This window comes from Emys orbicularis, chromosome 4 (genome assembly GCF_028017835.1).
Source record: "Emys orbicularis isolate rEmyOrb1 chromosome 4, rEmyOrb1.hap1, whole genome shotgun sequence".
NCBI classification, from domain to species: domain Eukaryota; kingdom Metazoa; phylum Chordata; order Testudines; family Emydidae; genus Emys; species Emys orbicularis.
The window spans coordinates 122,686,842-122,714,334 of NC_088686.1; the positions used below are offsets into that span (position 1 = coordinate 122,686,842).

The following is a 27,493-nucleotide window of genomic DNA, read 5'->3' on the forward strand; positions in this document are numbered from 1 at the left end:
GCCTCGGCCCAGGGTGTTCACAGCCCCCTCCTCACCCCTCCCTGAGCCCAGCCTGGCTCCTCACCTGGAAGAAAGCAGAAGCGTCCGTCGGCCAGGGTGCTGTCCGAGTCACAAGCGCTGCTGCTGTCGGATGGGGAGCGGCCCGAGCTGCTGGGGCTGGCAGAGGGATCCTCCACCTCCTGCCCTGGGGAGGCTGGAAGGTCCTCACTGACCGGGCAGGGCGATGCCCCCTGCTGGAAGTTGGGGCTGGGCTCCTGGGGCCGCTGCTGCCCACACAACAACAAGCCCCAGAGCCACCCTGCCCGGTTCCGCCCCTGGGCTGGGTCCTGCCTGCCCAGCCGCAGCCTGGCCCAGCTCCATTTTGGCCTGGGAGGTGATGCTCCCACCTCGGCGCCTGCGCCGGGAGTGGGTTTCCTCCGCCAGAAGGCTGGGCGCTTCCACCTCCTGGCACGGCCGGGAGCTTCTTCCCCGCCAGCGGGGACGGAGGGGCCGCTTCGCTCCTGGGGAAGATGGTGGCTGCTTCCCTCAGGCTCTGGGGCCACCTGCAGAGCCTTCTTCCTGAACATCCTCAGGAGCCTGGCCATCCTGGAACCCAGCGGGGAGCAGGCGTGAGTCTGGGGTCAAGGCAGCCTCTCACTAACCAGCCTGTTTGCTCCCTCCCCATTCCTGCCCCAGCCAGAGCAGCTCCTTCTTCCCCCACGGGGGTGCAGGGAGGGCAAGCTACCCCCACTGGCAGGAGTTCATTGCATGATCTGCTCCCCCTCAACGCTCCCCCTCGTCATCCCTGGGGCTGCAAGAACTGGGGAGTCTCGTCCTTTTCGAACACTGGGGTCAGTCACAAAGAAACTGGTCACTTTGGACAAGCAGCTCCCTCCTGCGACCCCAGACCACACTCACACCCCCCCACCTCCCGCCCAGGCTAGAGAAGGAACAGAACCCAGGCAGGGCCGGCTTTAGGTTGATTCGCCCGATTCCCCAGAATCGGGCCCCGTGCATAAGAGGGCCCCGCGCACTCACTCCAGCGGCAGTCATCTTCAGGAGCCCCACTCCCCTGGCCAGAGCGCCGGCCGGAGCGCGGCAGCCCCGCGGCCCCGCTCTCCCGGCTGGAGCTCCGGCGGAGCGTGGCAGCTCCGTGGCCCCGCAACCCAGGCCGGAGCGCGGCAGCCCTGTGACCCCGTGACCCCGTGACCACGGCAGCTCCACGACCCCGGCTGGAGCTCCAGCCAGAGCGTGGCTACCCCACGGCCCTGGCTCCAGCTCCGGCCAGCCCCGCGGCCCCGCAGCCCCAGCCGGACCGCAGCAGCCCTGCAGCTCCACGACCCCGGCCGGACCGTCGGCCGGACCGCGGCAAGCCCCATGGCCCTGCATTCCTGGACAGAGCGCCATCCGGAGCGCGGCAGCCCCGCGGGGCCACCTCCCCCAGCCGGCAATCCGAAGTGCCGCCCCAGGAATCGGGCCCCGCACTTGCTAAAGCCGGCCCTGAACCCAGGAGTCCGGACTTCTCCTGGGAAACCATTCCCCACTTCAAAGTCCCTAGGCATAGCAAGGCCAGGGCCCCCTCGGTTCCCATTGATTTCCATGCTCAGCAGCTCACTGGGTCTGGCCCAGCTCACAGACTCAGCCTGGGGAACAGTCTCCCACAAGGGAAGGGCTGGGATCCCCATTGCTGGGACCTTGCCAAACACACTGGAGACGGCTCTGGAGAAGCCCCTTCCCGGTCTGAGAGCGAGGGGTTCCTGGGGGCTGTTTGCAAATCCAATCTCCTTTGGGAGAGATTCTCTCCCCCTCTTTCTGCCTCTCCCCAGACAGACAGGGGATGCCCCCGAGGAACCCTAATGCCACTCACTTGCTCTGGTGACGGAGCGATGGATGGAGGATGTTCAGGGTCGTCCCTCGCCCTTCTCCTCACTCTCCAAGCCCAAGGCAGGCTGGAGAGGGTGGTGGTGAGCTGAGGAGTTACCCTGCCCAGGAAGCAGGCAGGGTGATGGCACGGGGCGATCGGCTGGCTGTGAAAACAAGAGTCTGTCTTATTGTCAAGGGACGGAGAAACTCGGCCAGCAGCAGGGGGTGCAGAACACCGCCCTAGTGGGGTGGTGACAGCGCATCCGGAATTCCGACATCCCAACACTTTACACACCTTCCTGGAGCCTCCCGGCCCCCCTGGGCTGTCGGGACTGCGACCCCAACCCCACTGATGAGAAACAGGCCTGGGAGGGGAAGCTACTGGCTCAGGGTCACACCAAGTGTCAGAAGTATGGATGGGACCCAGCAGGCCTTCTTTCCAGGCCCCTTCGCTAACCACTGCTGCACGCTCCCTCCCACAGCTGGCAATTACAACCAGGCCCCCATGTCCACTCCCCCTGCCTTTGAGAGGGAGTGTGCTCCGCTGGAGTGACTGGACCAGGGGATTGGGAGTCAGGACTCCTGAGTTCCATTGCTGGGTTTCCTGTTGGTTCCACTGCTGGGTGTTTTCCTTTCCCTGTGGGACTTTGAGCAAATGGTTCCCCCCTCTCTGGCTCTGTCCCCAGCAGTCAAATGGGGATTTCATACTTTCCCACTATTGGAAAGTGCTGGGAGAAGCCCCCAGCAAAAGCTGCTCTGACAGCGCTAAGCAGCATCTGCCCATTGAAGGTGGGAGCGCACTGCCCAGGAGGAGGAGGGTTTGGCTCTGGGGTTTCACTTCAGCCCAGTCTATAGAGAGGGGCCCAGCCATGGACTTTGGCTCAAGAAGACCAAGTCTCCAATTTGTTAAGGGCGTTTTGAATTCCAATCCTGTGCTCCAAAGTGCTTGGTGTCATTTGCAAATTGTAGAAGCATGCTCTCCACTCCATTTTCCAAATCCTTAAGGAAAATATTGAATACTACCGGCCCCCGGACTGATCCCTGCCGGACCCAGTAGGTACACCCTCTCCGTTGGACAGCCAGACATGGAGAAGGGCTCTTGGAGTCTGGGCTTTCAACCAGCTCTGCACTCCCATTCCACTGATTACATCTAGACCACATTTCCCTCCGGCTGCTGTGGGGAGCCCCGGGCCCTTTAAATCCCCACTGGAGCTCCGGCAGCCGGGCTCCCACGGTGATTTAAAGGACCGGTGCTCCTGCCGCTGCGGGGAGCCCCGGGCCCTTTAAAGCGCCGCCGGAGCTCCGGCAGTCAGGCTTGGGCGGGGATTTAAAGGGCCCGGAGCTCCGGCAGCCGGGCTCCCGCGGTGATTTAAAGGGCTGGAGCTCCGCGGTGGCCGGAGCCCTGGGCCCTTTAATTCGCCCCTGAGCCCCGGAGCTCCCAGCCGCCTCTGCAGCTGGGAGCTCCGGGGTGATTTAAAGGCCCTGGGGCTCCCAGCCACAGCCGGAGCCCCTGGGCCTTTAAATCTTGAAAGGCCCCGCCTCTTATGGTTGAGGCCACACCCCTGCTCAGGACTCCGGCATAACGGTAAATCCTTTAAGTTCCTTTCACCCCTGGGCAGGGATAGAGCCCAGAAATCGAGATGATGGGGAAATTTCATTGAACCGTTTCTGTCAGAAAATCCCATTCAGACTAAACCAGTTTGTTTCTTGAACTCATAACAAGTGGGATGAAAGTTCTTTGCAAAAATATTTTGTTGCAAAACAAAAGCATCTCCTGTTTGTCACAGTGTGTTAAATTGTCTCCTCGCACACCAAGAGGAGACCCTTAGATCTCGAAAATTAGATAAGAAACCTGAGTCTGAGCTAAGTAGTTGCTGCTCTTATCAATTTCAAAATAAAAAAATACAAATAAAATAGAATATTTCAGCTATTCTATTATGTCACAATCTGATCTGAGTAAACGTGATAGGACACCTCATATTATGCACTCCTCCTAGTGACACTCTCCAATGGATCTCCATCCTCCACCCACCGTGAGGTAGGTAGGAGCGGATCATTATTATCCCTACTTGAAAGAGGGAGAAGCTAAGGCTGAGAAAGGAGAATTGACTTGTCTTAGGTCACACAGCCAGTCAGTGGCAGAGTTGGGAATAGGACCCAAGAGCCCTGATTTTCAAACTAACCATCGGATCTTGAATTTCATACATTGAATGACCTGAATAAAGTGCTCTCAGATGAGTTCCAGACCAACAACAGTGCTCAGTAATTATTCAGCAAGTATTTGAGGAGAACTGCAATGTTAGAGAGAATCATGAGCTGCTCAGAGACAATTAATGCAGAGAAGCAGCAAAATTCATCAAACCTAGAACTGCTTATGACTTATTTACTTGGTCTTAAAAGAGAACAAGAACCTGAGTCTCCTCCTTGTCAATAACCCCCTGCTCAGGCAGTCAGGGTAGAGGCTGAGGACGGGAGGCTGAGGGTTCTCACCAGAGAGCCCAAAGGATGGCCCAGGTCACTGGTGGGGATCAGTGGCATAGCCAGGTTCTAAGAGCAGGGGGAGCAAACATTAAAAAGGCGCCCCCCCTTGGCTCCTCCTCTGGCCACGCCCCCCTTGGCTCCTCCTACGGCCGCTCCGCGCCCCCCCCTTGGCTGGCTCCTACGGCTGTGCCGCGCCGCGCCCCCCCCCCCCATGGCTCCTCCGGCCATTCCATGCTGCCGCCATAGCCCCCCTGTGGCTCCTCCGTCTGCGCTGCGGGCTGCCATACTGCGCCCCCCCTCGCTCCTCTGGCCGCGCCGGCCCCCCCCCATGGCTCCTCCGGCTGTGCCGTTCCGTCCCCGTGGCCCCCCATGGCTCCTCCGGCCGTGCCATGCTGCCGCCGTGGCCCCCCTGTGGCTCCTCCGTCTGCGCTGCGGGCTGCCATGCTGCGCCCCCCCTAGCTCCTCCGGCTGTGCCGGCCCCCACCATGGCTCCTCCGGCCGTGCCGTTCCGCCCCCGCGGCCCCCCATGGCTACTCCGGCCATGCCGTTCCGCGCCGCAGCCCCCCCCCCCCAAGGCTCCTCCGGCCGTGCCGTTCCACCCCCGCGGTCTCCTATGGCTCCTCCGGCCGTGCCGTTCCGCCCCGCAGCCCCCCCCATGGCTCCTCCGGCCGTGCCGTTCCACCCCCGCGGCCTCCTATGGCTCCTCCGGGCATGCCGTTCCGCCATCGCGGCCCCCTCTCATGGCTCCTCCGGCCGTGCAGTGCCGCCCCCGCGGCCCCCCATGGCTCCTCCTGCTGTGCCGTTCCGTCCCCATGGCCCCCCATGGCTCCTCCGGCTGTGCCGTGCCGCCCCCGCGGCCCCCCATGGCTATTCCGGCTGTGCCGTTCCGCCCCCGCGGCCCCCCATGGCTCCTCCGGCTGTGCCGTTCCGTCCCCATGGCCCCCATGGCTCCTCCGGCTGTGCCGTGCCGCCCCCGCGGCCCCCCATGGCTATTCCGGCTGTGCCGTTCCGCCCCCGCGGCCCCCCATGGCTCCTCCGGCTGTGCCGTTCCGCCCCCGCGGCCCCCCATGGCTCCTCCGGCCGCGCTGCGGGCTGCCATGCTGAGCCCCGCCTAGCTCCTCCGGCCGTGCCGCCCCCCCCCATGGCTCCTCTGGCCATGCCGTGCTGCCCCGGCGGCCCCCTATGGTTCCTCCGGCCGTGCCGTTCCCCCCTGCGGCCCCCCCCCATGGCTCCTCCGGCCGTGCCGCCCCCACGGCCCCCCATGGCTCCTCCAGCCGTGCTGTTCCGCCCCCACGGCCGCCCCTCATGGTTCCTCCGGCAGTGCCGTTCCACCCCCACGGCCCCCCCCATGGCTCCTCCGGCCGTGCCGCCCCCCCCCCCATGGCTCCTCCGGCTGTGCTGCCCCCCCCCCATGGCTCCTCAGGCCGTACTGCCCCCCCTTTGCGTGCAGGAGGTCAGGGCAGGCCAAGCTTCAGAGCGGAGCGTGGGCCCCGCCTGCTGGCGCCATGGTAACCCCTAACTAAGGCGCCGCTTTTGGAAAATGTGCTAAGGGGAACTGGCTGCTTCCCCTGCACCGCCCCTAGCTACGCTACTGGTGGGGATCACTGCCGGAGCACTATTTCAGCCCCACATTTTTGGGTGGACCTCCCACAGTGAGAGCTGCAGAGCACTCCCCCGCGACACACAAACACACACACCCTGGTGTTGGGAGGGGAACAGGGGAAAGGACAAAAGAAGCAAGAGAAGAAAAGAAAGGAGGGAGGGATGGCGGAAAAGGTGAAACCAAAAGGACAAACCCCAATGTCCCCAGTGATTCTAAGGGACAAAATCCCTGGTGCGGAATCAAATTCTGCCTCCTTAAGCTGGTGTTTTCCATGCCTAGAATTCAACTGTCACCCGATGGATCAGACTGAAGAGGTTTCCAACCTCGAGGAGGCTCTTACCTTCTAAACAGGGACGTCTGCTTTCTAGTACAATCACAAAAAGGGAAGGAGAAAACTCGACAGAGGTTCCTCCTGCCGCTCACGTACGTGAACCCGAATGTTCTCTCAGTCCTCAAAGAGAGACCTCGAGACAGAGACTTGCTGAAGCAAAGCCACAGGAGTCTCTGAGGTTTCCCGGGCCACTCGCCTCTGTCCTGCCTGGCTGATGTCAGCATCTCTCTGTGAGGTCACCACCTTTGACCAATAGACTGAGGTCCTGCAAAAGGCCTTTGTGATGTCACTGCCACGCCCCTCCCTTGCGGTGCTAATGTCCTGCCCCTGGCCAGGCACTTTGGAGGTTTGAGCTACTCCCTGTGGATCACCCCACTCAAGGAGTGTTCATTTTAGGAAGCAAGCCGACTAGACAGTAAAACCTCAGACGCTGCTCCCAATGCTACACTCAGTTTTTCAGAAATTAGTAGACTTGATGGCCACAAGAGACCATTAGAGCATCTAATCTGACCCCCTGCATGTCACAGGCCTCCTGTATGACACAATTGCTACTTTGGGGGCAAACACATTCCAGAAAGGCATCTAGTCTTCATTAAATGACATCAAGAGATGGAGAATCCACCACTTTCCTTGGTAGCTTGTTCCTGTGGTGAATCATTCTCGCTGTTGAATATTTGTGCTTTATTTGTAAGGCCGTGATCAAGTGTCTTGATGTTTTTGGTCTTTTGGCCTTGAGATGAAAACCTTGTCTGTGTTTCTGGGACCTTGAAGTGAAAAAAATTCTCTTAATTTGTCTCTTTTCCCCTTCCAGCCACTGGGTCTTGTTCTGCCTTTCTCTGCTCGATTAAAGAGCCCTTTAATACCCAATCTTTTCTCTCCATTAAGGCACTTCAACACTTCAATGAAGTCACCTTTCAATCTTCTTTTGATAAGCTAAACAGGTTGAGCTCTTTCAATCGCTCACTAGAAGGCATTTTTCTCCAGCCCTCAGAACATTTGGTGGCTCTTTGCTGCCCCAGCTCCAATTTCACAACATCTTTTTCAAAGGTGGACACCAAAACTGGATGCAGTATTCCAATATCAGTCTCACTGATGCCGTGTCACCTCCTGTGACGCTATTGACATAATCTGTAACTGTATAGATCACCGTTGCGACCACTGTTATATATTTGCAGCCAATATTGTATAAAGGTTGTCGTGGAAGGGGTCTATGGAGAGGTTATGATTGGCTGATTATAATTATGCTATCTGTATCAGTTTTGTAGTTGACGTTATGAATATTGGCTCTATAGTGTCTGTATTTCAAACTTGTGCTATGCTTCCGGGGAACACCCCAGACAAGTTGCTGTTAGTTCTGCCTAGCCTGCTTGATGGCCCACTAAGGACCATGAGCTATACAACTGACCCATTGAGAGAAGGTGGATACACCTTGTGACTCAGCAAGGCATGCAGGGACCTGCTTATGGACAGAACTCTAAGGTTTTTCTATGCCACATGCTGGATAGAGTGACAAAGAAAGCAAAGACCACACGGCAAGAGACTATAAAAGGCTGATGCCTCGTCTCCATCTTGTCTTCAATCCTGCTTCATACCTCTGGAGGGACTTTGCTAAAAAAGGAAGCTCTATACAAAGGACTGAACGACCCATCCCAGCTGTGGATGTACTCCAGAGACCTGATTTGAACCTGCAGTTTATTCTATCACTGCTACAAGCCTGAACCAAGAACTTTGCCATTACTGTATGCAGGGCTGGCTTTAGGAAGTGTGGGGCCCAATTTGAACATTTTAGGCGGGGCCCCGACAGGGATGATTAAAAAAAAACACATAAAAAAACCCCTTTCATTTCTTCCATGTATTATTTACTTTCCATAACTATATAAATAAAATCAAAATTATATATTACATACATTGCTAGCTGGAGGCAGGGCAGGGGCTGACTGGAGGTAGGGTCTGCCTGGAGACAGGGCAAGGGGTGTGGGGCTGGCTGCGGGCAGGGCAGGGGGTGCGGGGCTGGAGGCAGGGCAGGGGGTGCAACAGGGGCTGGCTGTGGGCAGGGGATGCGGGTCTGGCTGGAGACAGGGGCTGGAGGCAGGCAGGGGCTGGTGCGGGCAGGGCAGGGGGTGCGGGGCTGGAGGCAGACAGGGGCTGGTGCGGGCAGGGCAGGGGGTGCGGGGCTGGAGGCAGGGCAGGGGGTGCAACAGGGGCTGGCTGTGGGCAGGGGGTGCAACAGGGGCTGGCTGGAGACAGGGGCTGGTGGGGGCAGGGGGTGCGGGGCTGGAGGCAGGGCAGGGGGAGCAGCAGGGGCTGGCTGCAGGTAGGGCAGGGGCCCCCCTAGTTCTACCACCCTGGCCCTTTAAATAGCTGCCGGAGCCCTGGGGAAGCTGCGGGGCTCTCGCGGCTATTTAGAGGACCGAGGCAGCAGAGGCAGCTGGAGCCCCGGCACTTTAAATAGCCCCCGGAGCCCCCTGCTACCCCAGGGCTCTGGTCCAACCACTAGACCCCCCCCATAAGCGCCATAGCTCCCCCTTCTCCTCCACTGGGTACATAAAACTACAAGTCCCAGAATCCCTTGCTTCCCCCGCCCCACCTCCTGAATAGGCAGCCAATGGGCCGGAGCCGTTTGCAGATTGGCAGGTGCGCGGGCCAGTGGGGGCGAGCCCGTGCCCGGCGCGAGGTGGCAGCAGGCGATGGCGGCGCCGGGCTGGGAGCGGGCGCTGCGGCTCGTGCTGTGCGCGCTGGGGCTGGCGCTCTCCGTGTACGCGCTGCACGTGGAGAGCTCGCGGGAGCGGGCCCCCGGGTACCGGGCCATGTGCGACCTGAGCCCCTCCGTCAGCTGCTCCAAGGTCTTCATCTCCAGGTGAGCGGGGGGGACCGGCCCCATTGCAACCCCTCGCCCCATGGCATGACTCCCCCTCCCCCCATTGCAACCCCTCGCCCCATGGCATGACTCCCCTTCGCTCCTTTATAACCCCCCCTGCTCCCCACTGCATGGCTCCCCCTCCCCCCACTGCAACCCCCGGCCCCATGGCATGACTCCCCTCCCCCACTACATCCCCCGTCCCCATGGCATGACTCCCCTCCCCCCACTGCAGCCCCCGGCCCCATTTATAATTCCCCTCTTGCCCCACTGCAACCCGAGCTCCTTTTGCAACACCATGGCCCCATTGCATGACTCCCCTCCCTCCACTGCAATCCCCGGCCCCATTGCATGACTTCCCTCCCTCCACTGCAACCCCAGCCCCATTGCATGACTCCCCCTCGCCCCACTGCAACCCCAGCTCCCTCTGCAACACCCCGGCCCCATTGCAGGACTCCCCTCCCCCCATTGCAACATCTGGCCCCATTGCATGACTCCCCCTTGCCCCACTGCAACCCCTGCTCCCCACTGCAACAGCCCGGCCCCATTGCATGACCCGTGCTTCCCATTGCAGCCCCAGCCCCATTGCATGAACCTCCCCTGCTCCCTATTGCAACACCCCTGTGCTATAGCCCCCTTTCCTCAGCCTCAGGGTGTTTTGGGTTCAACTGCTTGGGGAATCTCAGCGCAGGTTAACAAGGGCTGTTGCACATCCACTCTCCTTTGACAAAGAGACAAACTAATTAATGAGCTTGTCCTGTCCAAGGGAGTCTTGAGCCATGGAAGATGGTACATTTCTGGGGTGCAAGGCTGGGGGCTGGGGTGATTTGTTGGAGCCTCTCTCTGTGTGATTCGGGAGTGGCTCAGGGAGCATTCACGCAATTGATCTGGGGGTGAGTCTCCACATGCTGATGGCTGAGTGATCACAGTGCCTGGAGGGGCTGGCTGCCAGTCTCTGGGAAAGCTTTGTAAGACAGCCCAAGCTGGAGAGTTAAAGGGGCACAGAGGTGCCACGGTTCCAGATTGTACCCTGAGGATCCCGTCACAGCCGCCCTAGCATCGGCTGCAGCTCAGTGCCAGTTATACAGCCCCTCCGCAGCATTGCAATGGGCGTGTTGCTTTTTGAGGGCTTTGTTCGCTGTCTGGGCTTGCAGCCAGCAGCTTACTCTCTTCTTTCTTCGAAAGAGCAGCTCCCACCTTGCGTTCGGTTTCCAGCTCTGTCAGACAGGAAACAAACTCAGTGCAGGGCAGAGGATGTCACAGCCCTGCTATTAATGCACGCTGGCCATCCGGAGGGGGGGCGCTAAGCCTGATTTGGGGCATGTAGGCAGGAAGCTGGGGGCCTGGTTAGAATGGAGGGTTACCCAGATAGATAGATAGATAGAGAAGGGTGTATGGGGATGGAGATAGATAGAGAAGGGTGTATGGGGATGGAGATAGATAGAGAAGGGTGTATGGGGATGGATAGATAGATAGATAGATAGAGAAGGGTGTATGGGGATGGATAGATAGATAGATAGATAGAGAAGGGTGTATGGGGATGGATAGATAGATAGATAGATAGAGAAGGGTGTATGGGGATGGATAGATAGATAGATAGAGAAGGGTGTATGGGGATGGATAGATAGATAGATAGATAGAGAAGGGTGTATGGGGATGGATAGATAAGGTGCAAAGGCCGCTCATGACTACAGTCAATCTCTGGGGTTGTTATTCATACACAAAGGAACTTCTTAACTTGATTCAATGTCAAATGTCACAGCCAGGAATGGGCCGGTCCTGATCTCTGCTTAGCCCAAAGGTGTGAACTGCAATTGGCAACACTTCATAAACAGCTGACACACTGTTGGAGCTGTCACATCCTAGAGGGGAAATGCCCAATGTCCCATTCTCCACACCCCAGAGTCAGCCAGTCCCCTGCCCTGGGGCTGGATTGGAGTCCGAGCCCCTGAGAGGAGAATCATAGGATATCAGGGTTGGAAGGGACCTCAGGAGGTCATCTAGTCCAACCCCCTGCTCAAAGCAGGACCAACCCCAACTAAATCAGGATAGATAGATAGATAGATAGATAGATAGAGAAGGGTGTATGGAGATAGATAGATAGATAGAGAAGGGTGTATGGAGATAGATAGATAGATAGATAGATAGAGAAGGGTGTATGGAGATAGATAGATAGATAGATAGATAGAGAAGGGTGTATGGGGATAGATAGATAGATAGATAGATAGAGAAGGGTGTATGGGGATAGATAGATAGATAGAGAAGGGTGTATGGGGATAGATAGATAGATAGAGAAGGGTGTATGGGGATAGATAGATAGATAGATAGATAGATAGATAGAGAAGGGTGTATGGGGGTAGATAGATAAGGTGCAAAGGCCGCTCATGACTACAGTCAATCTCTGGGGTTGTTATTCGTACACAAAGGAACTTCTTAACTTGATTCAATGTCAAATGTCACAGCCAGGAATGGGCCGGTCCTGATCTCTGCTTAGCCCAAAGGTGTGAACTGCAATTGGCAACACTTCATAAACAGCTGACACACTGTTGGAGCTGTCACATCCTAGAGGGGAAATGCCCAATGTCCCATTCTCCACACCCCAGAGTCAGCCAGTCCCCTGCCCTGGGGCTGGATTGGAGTCCGAGCCCCTGAGAGGAGAATCATAGGATATCAGGGTTGGAAGGGACCTCAGGAGGTCATCTAGTCCAACCCCCTGCTCAAAGCAGGACCAACCCCAACTAAATCAGGATAGATAGATAGATAGATAGATAGAGAAGGGTGTATGGAGATAGATAGATAGATAGATAGAGAAGGGTGTATGGAGATAGATAGATAGATAGATAGAGAAGGGTGTATGGAGATAGATAGATAGATAGATAGAGAAGGGTGTATGGAGATAGATAGATAGATAGATAGAGAAGGGTGTATGGAGATAGATAGATAGATAGATAGAGAAGGGTGTATGGAGATAGATAGATAGATAGATAGAGAAGGGTGTATGGAGATAGATAGATAGATAGATAGAGAAGGGTGTATGGAGATAGATAGATGGATAGATAGAGAAGGGTGTATGGGGATAGATAGATAGATAGATAGATAGAGAAGGGTGTATGGGGGTAGATAGATAAGGTGCAAAGGCCGCTCATGACTACAGTCAATCTCTGGGGTTGTTATTCGTACACAAAGGAACTTCTTAACTTGATTCAATGTCAAATGTCACAGCCAGGAATGGGCCGGTCCTGATCTCTGCTTAGCCCAAAGGTGTGAACTGCAATTGGCAACACTTCATAAACAGCTGACACACTGTTGGAGCTGTCACATCCTAGAGGGGAAATGCCCAATGTCCCATTCTCCACACCCCAGTTTCAGCCAGTCCCCTGCCCTGGGGCTGGATTGGAGTCCGAGCCCCTGAGAGGAGAATCATAGGATATCAGGGTTGGAAGGGACCTCAGGAGGTAATCTAGTCCAACCCCCTGCTCAAAGCAGGACCAACCCCAACTAAATCAGGATAGATAGATAGATAGAGAAGGGTGTATGGGGATAGATAGATAGATAGATAGCTAGATAGATAGAGAAGGGTGTATGGGGACAGATAGATAGATAGATAGAGAAGGGTGTATGGGGACAGATAGATAGATAGATAGAGAAGGGTGTATGGGGACAGATAGATAGATAGATAGATAGAGAAGGGTGTATGGGGACAGATAGATAGATAGATAGATAGAGAAGGGTGTATGGGGACAGATAGATAGATAGATAGATAGAGAAGGGTGTATGGGGACAGATAGATAGATAGATAGATAGAGAAGGGTGTATGGGGATAGATAGATAGAGAAGGGTGTATGGGGATAGATAGATAGATAGATAGATAGAGAAGGGTGTATGGGGATAGATAGATAGATAGATAGAGAAGGGTGTATGGGGGTAGATAGATAGATAGATAGATAGAGAAGGGTGTATGGGGGTAGATAGATAGATAGATAGATAGAGAAGGGTGTATGGGGGTAGATAGATAGATAAGGTGCAAAGGCCGCTCATGACTACAGTCAATCTCTGGGGTTGTTATTCGTACACAAAGGAACTTCTTAACTTGATTCAATGTCAAATGTCACAGCCAGGAATGGGCCGGTCCTGATCTCTGCTTAGCCCAAAGGTGTGAACTGCAATTGGCAACACTTCATAAACAGCTGACACACTGTTGGAGCTGTCACATCCTAGAGGGGAAATGCCCAATGTCCCATTCTCCACACCCCAGAGTCAGCCAGTCCCCTGCCCTGGGGCTGGATTGGAGTCCGAGCCCCTGAGAGGAGAATCATAGGATATCAGGGTTGGAAGGGACCTCAGGAGGTCATCTAGTCCAACCCCCTGCTCAAAGCAGGACCAACCCCAACTAAATCAGGATAGATAGATAGATAGATAGATAGATAGAGAAGGGTGTATGGGGATAGATAGATAGATAGATAGATAGAGAAGGGTGTATGGGGATAGATAGATAGATAGATAGATAGAGAAGGGTGTATGGGGATAGATAGATAGATAGATAGATAGAGAAGGGTGTATGGGGATAGATAGATAGATAGAGAAGGGTGTATGGGGATAGATAGATAGATAGATAGATAGAGAAGGGTGTATGGGGATAGATAGATAGATAGATAGATAGATAGAGAAGGGTGTATGGGGATAGATAGATAGATAGATAGATAGATAGAGAAGGGTGTATGGGGATAGATAGATAGATAGATAGATAGATAGAGAAGGGTGTATGGGGATAGATAGATAGATAGATAGATAGAGAAGGGTGTATGGGGATAGATAGATAGATAGATAGATAGATAGAGAAGGGTGTATGGGGATAGATAGATAGATAGATAGATAGAGAAGGGTGTATGGGGATAGATAGATAGATAGATAGATAGAGAAGGGTGTATGGGGATAGATAGATAGATAGAGAAGGGTGTATGGGGATAGATAGATAGATAGAGAAGGGTGTATGGGGATAGATAGATAGATAGAGAAGGGTGTATGGGGATGGATAGATAGATAGATAGAGAAGGGTGTATGGGGATAGATAGATAGATAGATAGAGAAGGGTGTATGGGGATAGATAGATAGATAGAGAAGGGTGTATGGGGATAGATAGGAGTCTGGGGAGGAGCGGGAGAACATGGGAATATTTCTGTGAACAAGCTGCGTGACTCAGTTTACCTGCCCACTTTGTGTCCCTGTCCCCCGGGCAGCACCAGAGCGAGAAGACGGATTCCAAGAAGTCATGGCAGAGATTGGTAGATTCCCAGGCCAGGAGGGAATTTAGATAGATAGAGAAGGGTGTATGGGGATAGATAGATAGATAGAGAAGGGTGTATGGGGATAGATAGATAGATAGATAGATAGAGAAGGGTGTATGGGGATAGATAGATAGATAGATAGATAGAGAAGGGTGTATGGGGATAGATAGATAGATAGATAGATAGATAGAGAAGGGTGTATGGGGATAGATAGATAGATAGAGAAGGGTGTATGGGGGTAGATAGATAGATAGATAGATAGAGAAGGGTGTATGGGGGTAGATAGATAGATAAGGTGCAAAGGCCGCTCATGACTACAGTCAATCTCTGGGGTTGTTATTCGTACACAAAGGAACTTCTTAACTTGATTCAATGTCAAATGTCACAGCCAGGAATGGGCCGGTCCTGATCTCTGCTTAGCCCAAAGGTGTGAACTGCAATTGGCAACACTTCATAAACAGCTGACACACTGTTGGAGCTGTCACATCCTAGAGGGGAAATGCCCAATGTCCCATTCTCCACACCCCAGTTTCAGCCAGTCCCCTGCCCTGGGGCTGGATTGGAGTCCGAGCCCCTGAGAGGAGAATCATAGGATATCAGGGTTGGAAGGGACCTCAGGAGGTAATCTAGTCCAACCCCCTGCTCAAAGCAGGACCAACCCCAACTAAATCAGGATAGATAGATAGATAGAGAAGGGTGTATGGGGATAGATAGATAGATAGATAGCTAGATAGATAGAGAAGGGTGTATGGGGACAGATAGATAGATAGATAGAGAAGGGTGTATGGGGACAGATAGATAGATAGATAGAGAAGGGTGTATGGGGACAGATAGATAGATAGATAGATAGAGAAGGGTGTATGGGGACAGATAGATAGATAGATAGATAGAGAAGGGTGTATGGGGACAGATAGATAGATAGATAGATAGAGAAGGGTGTATGGGGACAGATAGATAGATAGATAGAGAAGGGTGTATGGGGATAGATAGATAGAGAAGGGTGTATGGGGATAGATAGATAGAGAAGGGTGTATGGGGATAGATAGATAGAGAAGGGTGTATGGGGATAGATAGATAGATAGATAGATAGAGAAGGGTGTATGGGGGTAGATAGATAGATAGATAGATAGAGAAGGGTGTATGGGGGTAGATAGATAGATAAGGTGCAAAGGCCGCTCATGACTACAGTCAATCTCTGGGGTTGTTATTCGTACACAAAGGAACTTCTTAACTTGATTCAATGTCAAATGTCACAGCCAGGAATGGGCCGGTCCTGATCTCTGCTTAGCCCAAAGGTGTGAACTGCAATTGGCAACACTTCATAAACAGCTGACACACTGTTGGAGCTGTCACATCCTAGAGGGGAAATGCCCAATGTCCCATTCTCCACACCCCAGAGTCAGCCAGTCCCCTGCCCTGGGGCTGGATTGGAGTCCGAGCCCCTGAGAGGAGAATCATAGGATATCAGGGTTGGAAGGGACCTCAGGAGGTCATCTAGTCCAACCCCCTGCTCAAAGCAGGACCAACCCCAACTAAATCAGGATAGATAGATAGATAGATAGATAGATAGAGAAGGGTGTATGGGGATAGATAGATAGATAGATAGATAGAGAAGGGTGTATGGGGATAGATAGATAGATAGATAGATAGAGAAGGGTGTATGGGGATAGATAGATAGATAGATAGATAGAGAAGGGTGTATGGGGATAGATAGATAGATAGAGAAGGGTGTATGGGGATAGATAGATAGATAGATAGATAGAGAAGGGTGTATGGGGATAGATAGATAGATAGATAGATAGATAGAGAAGGGTGTATGGGGATAGATAGATAGATAGATAGATAGATAGAGAAGGGTGTATGGGGATAGATAGATAGATAGATAGATAGATAGAGAAGGGTGTATGGGGATAGATAGATAGATAGATAGATAGATAGAGAAGGGTGTATGGGGATAGATAGATAGATAGATAGATAGATAGAGAAGGGTGTATGGGGATAGATAGATAGATAGATAGATAGATAGAGAAGGGTGTATGGGGATAGATAGATAGATAGAGAAGGGTGTATGGGGATAGATAGATAGATAGAGAAGGGTGTATGGGGATAGATAGATAGATAGAGAAGGGTGTATGGGGATGGATAGATAGATAGATAGAGAAGGGTGTATGGGGATAGATAGATAGATAGATAGAGAAGGGTGTATGGGGATAGATAGATAGATAGATAGAGAAGGGTGTATGGGGATAGATAGATAGATAGAGAAGGGTGTATGGGGATAGATAGATAGATAGATAGAGAAGGGTGTATGGGGATAGATAGATAGATAGATAGAGAAGGGTGTATGGGGATAGATAGATAGATAGATAGATAGAGAAGGGTGTATGGGGATAGATAGATAGATAGATAGATAGAGAAGGGTGTATGGGGATAGATAGATAGATAGATAGATAGAGAAGGGTGTATGGGGATAGATAGATAGATAGATAGATAGAGAAGGGTGTATGGGGATAGATAGATAGATAGATAGATAGAGAAGGGTGTATGGGGATAGATAGATAGATAGATAGATAGAGAAGGGTGTATGGGGATAGATAGATAGATAGATAGATAGATAGAGAAGGGTGTATGGGGATAGATAGATAGATAGATAGATAGAGAAGGGTGTATGGGGATAGATAGATAGATAGATAGATAGAGAAGGGTGTATGGGGATAGATAGATAGATAGATAGATAGAGAAGGGTGTATGGGGATAGATAGATAGATAGATAGATAGAGAAGGGTGTATGGGGATAGATAGATAGATAGATAGATAGAGAAGGGTGTATGGGGATAGATAGATAGATAGATAGATAGAGAAGGGTGTATGGGGATAGATAGATAGATAGATAGATAGAGAAGGGTGTATGGGGATAGATAGATAGATAGATAGATAGAGAAGGGTGTATGGGGATAGATAGATAGATAGATAGATAGAGAAGGGTGTATGGGGATAGATAGATAGATAGATAGATAGAGAAGGGTGTATGGGGGTAGATAGATAGATAGATAGAGAAGGGTGTATGGGGGTAGATAGATAGATAGATAGAGAAGGGTGTATGGGGGTAGATAGATAGATAGATAGAGAAGGGTGTATGGGGGTAGATAGATAGATAGATAGATAGAGAAGGGTGTATGGGGGTAGATAGATAGATAGATAGATAGAGAAGGGTGTATGGGGGTAGATAGATAAGGTGCAAAGGCCGCTCATGACTACAGTCAATCTCTGGGGTTGTTATTCGTACACAAAGGAACTTCTTAACTTGATTCAATGTCAAATGTCACAGCCAGGAATGGGCCGGTCCTGATCTCTGCTTAGCCCAAAGGTGTGAACTGCAATTGGCAACACTTCATAAACAGCTGACACACTGTTGGAGCTGTCACATCCTAGAGGGGAAATGCCCAATGTCCCATTCTCCACACCCCAGAGTCAGCCAGTCCCCTGCCCTGGGGCTGGATTGGAGTCCGAGCCCCTGAGAGGAGAATCATAGGATATCAGGGTTGGAAGGGACCTCAGGAGGTCATCTAGTCCAACCCCCTGCTCAAAGCAGGACCAACCCCAACTAAATCATCCCAGCCAGGGCTTTGTCAAGCCGGACCTAAAAAACCTCTAAGGAAGGAGATTCCACCACCTCCCTAGGTAACCCATTCCAGTGCTTCACCACCCTCCTAGTGAAATAGTGTTTCCTAATATCCAACCTAGACCTCTCTCACTGCAACTTGAGACCATTGCTCCTTGTTCTGTCATCTGCCACCACTGAGAAGAGCCGAGATCCATCCTCTTTGGAACCCCCCTTCAGGTAGTTGAAAGCAGCTATCAAATCCCCTCTCGTTCTTCTCTTCTGCAGACTAAAAGAGAGAGGGACCTGTGTGACATTCTCCACTCCGCTGAGCAGCCAGATTGAGGTGACAATCCCAAAGTCTCCAGAGTCAAGCACAGAACCCAGGAGTCCTGGCTCCCAGGCCCCACTGCGCCTCTGGGAATGATCCAGGGTATGTGTGGAATGTATACTGTCCCGGGGATGGACAGTTTTCAAGGCTCCGGGCTAGGTTTGTAGGAATGATAGGAGAATGCTGGTGAAATGCAGGAAGAATTGAGCAGATCTTGTCACCCGAGTGCAGGGCTGAGAGCCAGGACTCCTGGGTTCTATGCCTGGGTCTGCCATAGATGCTTCATGTGATTGGACAAGTCACTGCATGTCTCTGGGGCTCAGTTTCCCCATGTACAAAATGGGGAAGATAAAACTTGTCTGTTTACACTGTGAGCTCTTTGGCACTGGGACTATCTCTTGTCTGTGCAGCGCCTGGTACAATTGGGGCTCCCAAACCCCTACCACTGAGCCACCCGCTTCCCCCCCAGTCAATGGCCCTTAGGAAGAGTCCAGCCCAGTGTTGAAGACAGGAGGAATCAATGTAGTCATGCTAAGTGAGGGCCATTAAAGGTACTTCAGGATCTTGATGGCCCATTGTTTTCTTGCCAATGAACTGTAAACTGGACTTGTTTTTCCTGTAATCCCATGGGAAGGGGCTATCAGGGGTCTTGCAGAGTCATGTGACCATGTCACCTGATACTGGAATCCATCTTAAACCATGTACTTTTCCATGAGGAGCTGGGAAGGGGTCAAATTGAAACAGTGGACTCCCGCCTGATGCCAATCCTATTTAAGGGTGAGGAGTGAGATCATCCAGGTGGCCAGTTCTCCCTGGGGACCCCACCCAAGATGACTGCTGGAAACGTCTAAGGCTGACCAGGAGGAAGGGCTGGACCCAGGCTGGAAAGGTGTCCAGTCTGCGCAAAGATTATTAGAACCACATCTAGGGCGAGAACTTATTATTTGTAACCAGTTTTTAGTGAATCTAGTTTCGTTTGCATGTTCTGCTTATTTCTGCTTAGTAACCTGCTTTGTTCTGGCTCCTATCTCTTATGACCACTTAAATCCTACCTTTTATACTAAACAAAATCACTTTTGTTTGTTAATAAACCCAGTGTAGATCATTGTTACCTGGGGGGGAGGGGCAAGCAGCTGTGCATCTCTCTCTTTACTTTGAGAAAGAGGGCGAACAACATGAGCTTACCCTGTATAAAAGTTTATACCATCTGTAGTGAATGGAATGCAACCTGTTGTGTGTGTCCCGGGCTTCCATCACCCTGGTGTCTGGGCTGCAAACACAACTCCCATTCCATGGCTCTGCCTTGGTTCATGCTCCATCTGTCAGTCCTGCACCCTCACCCCACCTAACATGGGGCTGTGGGAGACAGACACTGAGGACACAGGGGCACTGGGAAGGTCTAGGTCAGGGGTTCTCAAACTTCATTGCACTGTGACCCCCTTCTGACAACAAAAATTACTTCACCATCCCAGGAGCGGGGACCAAAGCCTGGGCCTTGCCACCTCGGTCAAGGTATGGGAGGGGGAAAAGCCGAAGCTCAAGGGCTTTAGCCCCAGCAGGGGGACCTCTAATCTGAGCCCTGCCACGCAGGGCTAATACTGAAGACTGGGTCCCGCTCAGGGGTGAAAGTAACTTAAAGGACTTACCGGTACTCCGGAGTCCTGTGCAGGGGGCGTGGCCTCAACCGGAAGAGGCGGGGCCTTTAAATTCCCCGGGGCCTTTAAATCACTCCCTGAGCTCCCAGCTGCAGAGGCGGCTGGGAGCCTCAGGGCTCGGGGTGATTTAAAGGGCCCAGGGCTCCCACCGCTACCACAGCGGAGCTCCAGGCCCTTTAAATCACTATGGGAGCCCTGCCGCCGCTACCCCAGGGTTCCGGCAGCGGGGCTCGGGCGGCGCTTTAAAGGGCCAGGGGCTCCCCGCAGCGGCCGGAGCCCTGCCGCCGCTACCCCAGGGCTCTGCCAGCGGGGCTTAGGAGGTGATTTAAAGGGCCCAGGGCTCTGGCCACTGCAGGGAGCCTCGGGCCCTTTAAATCACCAGCCGGTCTGGTCCGGCACGGCGTACTGGCTCTTGCTGGTACGCCGTTCCGGGCCATACCGGCTTACTTTCACCTCTGGTCCCGCTACCCAAGGAGGTGGGGCTGGGGCTTTGGCTTTGGGCTCTGGGCCCAGCAAGTCTAACACCAGCCCTGGTGACCCCATTAAAATGGGGTTGTGACCCACTTTGGGGTCCTGACCCACAGTTTGAGAACCGCTGATCGAAGGCATCTGAGCAGGTTTCTCTTCTGGATCCTTAGATGGGGCAACTCCAGACTCTGCCTCAACACTGGAGAGCAGAGCCGAGACACCAGGACCTGCCGCATCAGTGGAGGGGAGCAGACCTGAGGCTCCAGAGACATCTCCCAACAAAGTTCCTGCAGATACGGTCCAGATACGGGAAACAGGAGCTGGGTCTCCATGGCCCATTCCATCCCTGACCACGGGCTGACTCGGCCGATGAGGAAGTCAGTCAGGGCCCTCCACATTCCCCTGGTTCTTCCATCCAGCGTCTCCATCTCCATACACCCGCTGCGCCCGAGCGCCTGCCCATCCCCTGTGTATTGTCCACCTGTGAAGGATGTGGAAGGTGCCAGGACTGTTTTACAAACACTTCATGTATTAGCTTTGTCAGACCTGCTTCCTGTACAGCCCCGGCTCCACACCTTGGCTGCTTTGCTCCAGCCCTATGCCCTGCCTGCCTTGAACCCCTGGCTCTGACCCTTGGTTGGCCTCCCGACCGCACCTCCGCTTCTGCCCTCCAGCTCTGCTTTGACCACTAGGCCAGACTCCTGCTCTGACCATGAGGTTGCACCACCTACATCTCGGTGTGGGACACCCAGCCCCGGGAGTGGGGAGTGGGGTCTGGGTAAGGGAAGCCTCCCTAAGTGTTAGCTGAGACAGAGGGGTGTGAACGGTTGGGTGGGTTAGATCCCTTTGCTTCTTAGGCTTTGGGCCCCTCCGTTGAGATGAATGGAGCTGGCGTTTGGAAAAGGCTGGTGTCTGTCCCTGTATTCACACACTGGCCTCAGCTCCCGGAGGTGAGCATGGCAGGGCCAGGCCCAGGCCCAGCTGCAGGAGGAATCACCGCTGGGACTATAGCTATTTCCCTGGTCTGTGACTGGGCGCATGGGGAGATTCTTCCTCAGGGGGGTGAAGCCTTGAGGCCTAAATCTTGGGAACGGAGACATAGAGGAGGCCAAGGTGCAGCTGGCGCTGAGCTGTGACGCCATCCTGGGTGGTGACGCCTTCGTGTCCGTCTGCAGGGAGAAGAGCCGTGAAGACGGTCCTGTCCTAGCTGAGAATCATGAACTTCAGAAACACGAACCTCAGGCTGAGGGATCTCTTGGAAATCAGTCCAGACAGCGTGAAGGACTCGACTCCTTATACCTGGGGAGACTTGCCTAGGCACTTCATAGAATCATAGAATATCAGGGTCGGAAGGGACCTCAGGAGGTCATCTAGTCCAACCCCCTGCTCAAAGCAGGACCAATTCCCAACTAAATCATCCCAGCCAGGGCTTTGTCAAGCCGGGCCTTAAAAACCTCCAAGGAAGGAGACTCCACCACCTCCCTAGGTAACGCATTCCAGTGCTTCACCACCCTCCTAGTGAAATAGTGTTTCCTAATATCCAACCTAGACCTCCCCCACTGCAACTTGAGACCATTGCTCCTTGTTCTGTCATCTGCCACCATTGAGAACAGCCGAGTTCCATCCTCTTTGGAACCCCCCTTCTGGTAGTTGAAGGCTGCTATCAAATCCCCCCTCACTCTTCTCTTCTGGAGACTAAACAATCCCAGTTCCCTCAGCCTCTCCTCATAAGTCATGCGCTCCAGACCCCTAATCATTTTTGTTGCCCGCTGCTGGACTCTTTCCAATTTTTCCATATCCTTCTTGTAGTGTGGGGCCCAAAACTGGACACAGTACTCCAGATGAGGCCTCACCAATGTCGAATAAAGGGGAACGATCACGTCCCTCGATCTGCTGGCAATGCCCCTACTTATACAGCCCAAAATGCCGTTAGCCTTCTTGGCAACAAGAGCACACTGTTGACTCATATCCAGCTTCTCGTCCACTGTGACCCCTAGGTCCTTTTCTGTGATATGTCTTTGAGATACTCCTGTCCCTCTTCTGCGCCGTAGGCTTCGGAGAGCTGCCAATCTCGCACCAACAGGTCCAGACCCTGCAACAGAGAGCGCAGGAGGAGGGTCACACTGGGGCTGGGAGCACAGAGAGGAGACCAGAGCTGGAGGCTGCTGCCGAACCCCGCCACCGACATCGAGATCCTGGGCATGACGTGAGCGTGGAGGTAGAATAATGGGAGCAGGGACTGGCTGTTTGTTCGGGGTTTGACCAGCACCTGGCACAATGGGGTTCTGGTCTAGGAAGGGGGGGTCTGAGGTGCTCTGGCAATAGAGACAATGAATAATAAGAATCAGGTGGGGGTGATGGGAGTGGGGGGTGGAACCAGCATTGGGTTGATGGGAAACGAGGACTCACCTGGATTGGGGGCAGACTGCAGGTCTCTCCGACCTCCTTCGCAACATGAACGAACATCTGCGATGCAGCGAGAGAGAGACAAGGAATTTTTTTTCCATCTTGAACAAAAGATCCCCCCACAGGTGACAAAGACGGAAAACTGAAGATTGAAACCTGAGAAACAATGATAGCTCCCTAAAAATGTGAAGAGAGACACCCAAGAGATACTAACATTTGGCTGTTCTTTGAAAATGGAAATTTTCATGAAAAGATTCTGATTTTGTCAGTTTTCCATTTTTCAGCAAAACTTTTATTTTCCATTTCTCCACACTGTCACTATGAAATAATCTGACAGCTAATGGTGGGTACTAAATAACCAACAGCTGGCAGCCAATAGTGACTAACAAGTAACCAATAATTGGCAGCTATTAATAAAGATAAAATTACCAATTATAGAAGTTAATCGGCCAAGTGAAGTAAAAGGCCTAACACACAACTCAATGGCATTTCTCTTTGTCTGTCTGTATCGTGATAACTTTTTGAGACCACATATGATCAATTCGGAAATTTCAGGGGACGCGCTAGACATCAATGAGAAGAACCCCCACTCCTTCCGTCTCGCTCGCTCTCCGCACACACTCCCCCCTCTCCTGGGACTCACCGGCTGCCGCTGGGAGGAGCTGATGGGGCACAGCAGTATACAGCAGGGGTTGGTCCCTGGCACAAGGGGGCAGGGAGGGGTTGGTCCCCATACCGAGGGCCCAGGGCGGGGGCAGTGAGGGCACAGTGGGACAGAAGGAGGGGTGGGCAGGATCCCTTCCCCCCGGGCGGTGGCACCTTCCTCTTGGAGCCTGGTCCAGAAGCCAGCCACTGCTCTGTCAGGCTTCAGCAGCTGAGCAGAGAGCCGCTCCTCCATGTGGCTCCAGCTGCCCCCCAGTGGCAGAGGCCGGTTACTGTGACCAACCGGACTTTTAGTGTCCGGTCAGCTGTGCTGACTGGATGCTGCCAGGTTCCCTTTTGGACTGAAAACTGGACACCTGGCAACATAGGCCTGTGGTGAAGGGAGCAGAGGCCCTTCCTGCGGAGGGCAAGCCTTATCTGGGGTGGGCGGGGTCTGTGGTTCAGGGGGCAGGGCCTTATTTGGGGTGGGCGGGGTCTGTGGTTCAAGGGGCAGGGCCTTATCTGCGGTGGGCGGGGTCTGTGGTTCAAGGGGCGGAGCCTTAGCTGGGGATCCCGTCCCCACTCACCTGGCGCTGGAGCCGGCGCAGCAGGCAGTTCATCAGGAAGGATTTGCCCCGGCGTTGCTCCCCGATGATGGACACCAGGCAGACGGGGGCGTCCCCCACCCCACGCTGCTCCAGGCAGCGGCTCAGGGCCTCCTCGTCCAGGATCAGGCCCCCTTCTTCGTCCAGACGCACCAGCTGCACCGGCGCACTGGCTCCGGCTGAGCCCCCGGCCCCTGCTGCTGGGAGAGAGCAGGGTCAGAGCTGGGACCCCACCCCTGAACCAACTAGGCCCCTGCCCCTCAGATCAGATCCTCTTGAGCCATTTCCACCCCCCGTGAGCCAGCCAGTCCCCTGCCCCCCAAATCAGAGGTTGCGCCCCCTAGGGAGGAAAGGCCCCGTGTCCCATTCCCCACCCCCTGATCCAGCCAGTCCCCGCCCTGGGGCCTGTGAGAGCCTGCACCCCTTTCCCCTGATTCAGCCTGTCTGGTCTAACTGGCTCCATCTCTTCCCGCAGGGGTGCTGTGATTTTCTCCCCCAGGGCTCTCAGCCTCGTATCCGGGATCATCCTGTCCCTGGAGCAGGGAGCCCGGCACTCAGGGCAGCTGGGTCCCCAGGCCGAGATCCCGCGCCAGTGAGCCACGAGGCAGCCCTGGCAGAAGTTGTGGCCGCACTCGATCGAAATGGGATCATCCAGGCAGATGGAGCAGGTGATGTCCTCCCGGAGTCGCTGCATCTCTCCAGACCCGCTGAGTGGGGGGAACCTACTGGGTCAGGACCTGGCACCCGGAGCAGAAGGGCTCTGCTGCAGGACGGCTGATCTCTAGCCCAGGTGTGACCCTTCCTGGCAGCAGGAGTCTGGGGAGGAGCGGGAGAACATGGGAATATTTCTGTGAACAAGCTGCGTGACTCAGTTTACCTGCCCACTTTGTGTCCCTGTCCCCCGGGCAGCACCAGAGCGAGAAGACGGATTCCAAGAAGTCATGGCAGAGATTGGTAGATTCCCAGGCCAGGAGGGACCAAGGCTGAGCTCCTGGATAACGCAGGCCAGAGAACTGCCCCCAGTTAATTCCTGTTTGAACGAGAGCAGATCTCTTAGAAACACATCCCACCTCGATGAAACACATCCCACCGCACTCCTTGGTACATTGTTCCCATGGTTAATTCCCCTCCCTGGTAAATACGGACATCTTCTTTCCAGGCTGAATGTGTCCAGCTTCAACTTCCAGCCAATGGATCATGTTACAGCTTTCTCTGCTATCCCGAAGAGCCCATTATTAAATATTTGATCCCCGTGTAGGTGCTTCTAGACTGGAGTCAAGTCACCCCGGGAGGTGGGAGCTTCTCTTTGCAAAGCTAAATAGCTTGAGCTCCTGGGGTCTATCACTCCAGGCCCCGTTTTGTAATCCTTTAACCATTCGCGTGGCCCCCCTCTGCCCCCTCTCCAATATATTCACATCCTTCTTGAACTGCACCGGAACTGGACACAGGACCCCAGCAGCGGTCGCACCAGCGCCAAATCCAGAGGTAAACTGACCTCTCTGCTTCTATGCGCGATTCCCCTGTTTGAGCATCCTTAGCTCCTTTGGCCACACTGTCGTACGGGGGCTCACGTCCAGCTGATTATCCCCCATGGCCCCCTGCACACTGTCAGCGTCTCTGCGTCCCTGGAGAGACACCCCCCCCCCCCCCACTGGGCTGGGAGCATGGCCGACGCTCTTTGGCCGTATCACAGCACGTGCTGTTGGCTTGTGCCCAGACTACCCTAGCGCTGGGGCTGTTGGTAACACTGGACTTTTCTCTGCTGCCTACGGCCTGGCAGACGCCATGTGCCAGGGGTTAATCACTGGCAGTGCCACGCCTGGCAGGGGCACAAGCCTCTGAGAGGAGTTTGATCTCAGTCCGACTCGCTGCCGAGGGCAGCTGGGGAGACACAGGGGCTGCTGGAGCCCGAGTCCGGGAGGCACCGAGCTCGGCCTTAGGAAAGGCCACGCTCAGGGCCTAACAAGGAAACAGCTTCCTTCCCATCATGCAGTGAGCTGGGTGCTGACTGGCCGAGCTTTCCTCCAGCTGGCATGAGAGCAAATTCACCCTCTCACCCCCACAGAGCCCTGGGCATTGGGTGGGGGAAACTGAGGCACAGAAAAGGGAAAGAACATGCCCTTGCCTCACCCTACTCCCCTAGCGCTGGGCTCTGGTCCCGGAGCACCAAAGTCTCCTCTTTTTCTGCTGGAGACTCCCTAGTTTCCCACCCTGGGATCCCTCCCAGCCACCGATGTGCCACAAAGGGGACCGGCTCTATCTGTCCTACCATCAGTGATGTCTCCTGAGCAAGCACCAGGGCCGGCCCAATTCGTTTTTTCATCCTAATTGGACCCCCCCCCCCCCCCCCCCGTCAAGATAGAAAATGGGAATTTTGTTTCCCTCCCTCTTTGGACATAATCTATCAGGATTTCATCCACCGAAAAGTTGCCAGATTCACAGGGCAGTTGGGGTTTTCCTGCAATCCCCAGCTGCTGGAGGCATGGGATTGCTGCGCTGTGATAAGGCAAAGCAGTGCGCATCACAGGCACAAACTAACCCACGGAAAGAGCTAGCTCCCTCGATGTTCACCCCCCCCAATAAAAAAGAGGGGTTCTATATATTTGCTTGCTGGTCTTTGGAGCCCCTTTTCCAGCTTCTCCCTCCAGTGGCAAGGGCTGGAAAAGCGGCTCCAAAGACCGGCAAGCAAATATATAGAACCCCTCTTTTGTGTGTGTGTGGGGGGGGGTGAACATCTGAGGGGCCGGCTCTCCTTCCATAGATTAGCATGTGCCTGTAAATGTCCTGATTGCGGCTAACGCAAGACAAGCCACTGTTCTGGGGGATTCCACGTGCCCAAGGGTTTGCCCTGGTTTTAGGTGGTTGAACTGGTCAGAGTTTGACAGTGTTTCAAATCACGCCATGAGCAACCCCCACGGTAGACTTGCCCACACCAAAGTGGTTAGCGACGGACCGGTAGCTGTCTGGCGTTGCGAGCTTCCAGAGGGCTATGGCCACTCGCTTCTGGACAGTCAGGGCTGCCCGCATCCGGGTGTCCTTTCGCTTCAGGGCAGGGGACAGCAACTCACACAGTTCGAGGAAAGTCCCCTTCCGCATGCGAAAGTTGCGCAGCCACTGGGATTCATCCCAGACCTGCAGCACTATGCGGTCCCACCACTCCGTGCTTGTTTCACGGGCCCAGAATCGCCGTTCAACAGTATCCACAAGACCCAGTGACAGCGAGATGTCCTGGGCGCTGGGTCTCATGTTCTCTGAGAGGTCGGAGCTAGTGTCCGACTTCATGCCGTCACGGTGGTGCCGTAGCCTCCTCTCATGATTTATCTGCAGCTGCCTCTGGTAATGGTGGATGAGAAGCTGCGAGGCGTTGAGAACTGCCACAACTGCAG

At 54.0% G+C, this 27,493-nt stretch overlaps 1 long non-coding RNA gene and 1 pseudogene across 3 annotated transcripts; one reads left to right on the plus strand and one right to left on the minus strand.

Annotated features, from left to right (window-relative positions):
• The window catches only part of LOC135877813 (uncharacterized), a 185,783-nt pseudogene that overhangs the window by 116,235 nt on the left and 42,055 nt on the right, over positions 1-27,493 (minus strand).
• On the plus strand, positions 8,968-23,333 carry LOC135877386 (uncharacterized). Of its 3 annotated transcripts, XR_010561368.1 has the most exons (5): positions 8,968-9,114; positions 18,289-18,433; positions 20,625-20,953; positions 21,630-21,940; positions 22,506-23,333. It is a non-coding gene; the product is annotated as an uncharacterized LOC135877386 (long non-coding RNA). The 3 variants fall into 3 exon arrangements; XR_010561366.1 differs by having other exon boundaries at positions 20,625-21,940; XR_010561367.1 differs by lacking the exon at positions 18,289-18,433 and having other exon boundaries at positions 20,625-21,940.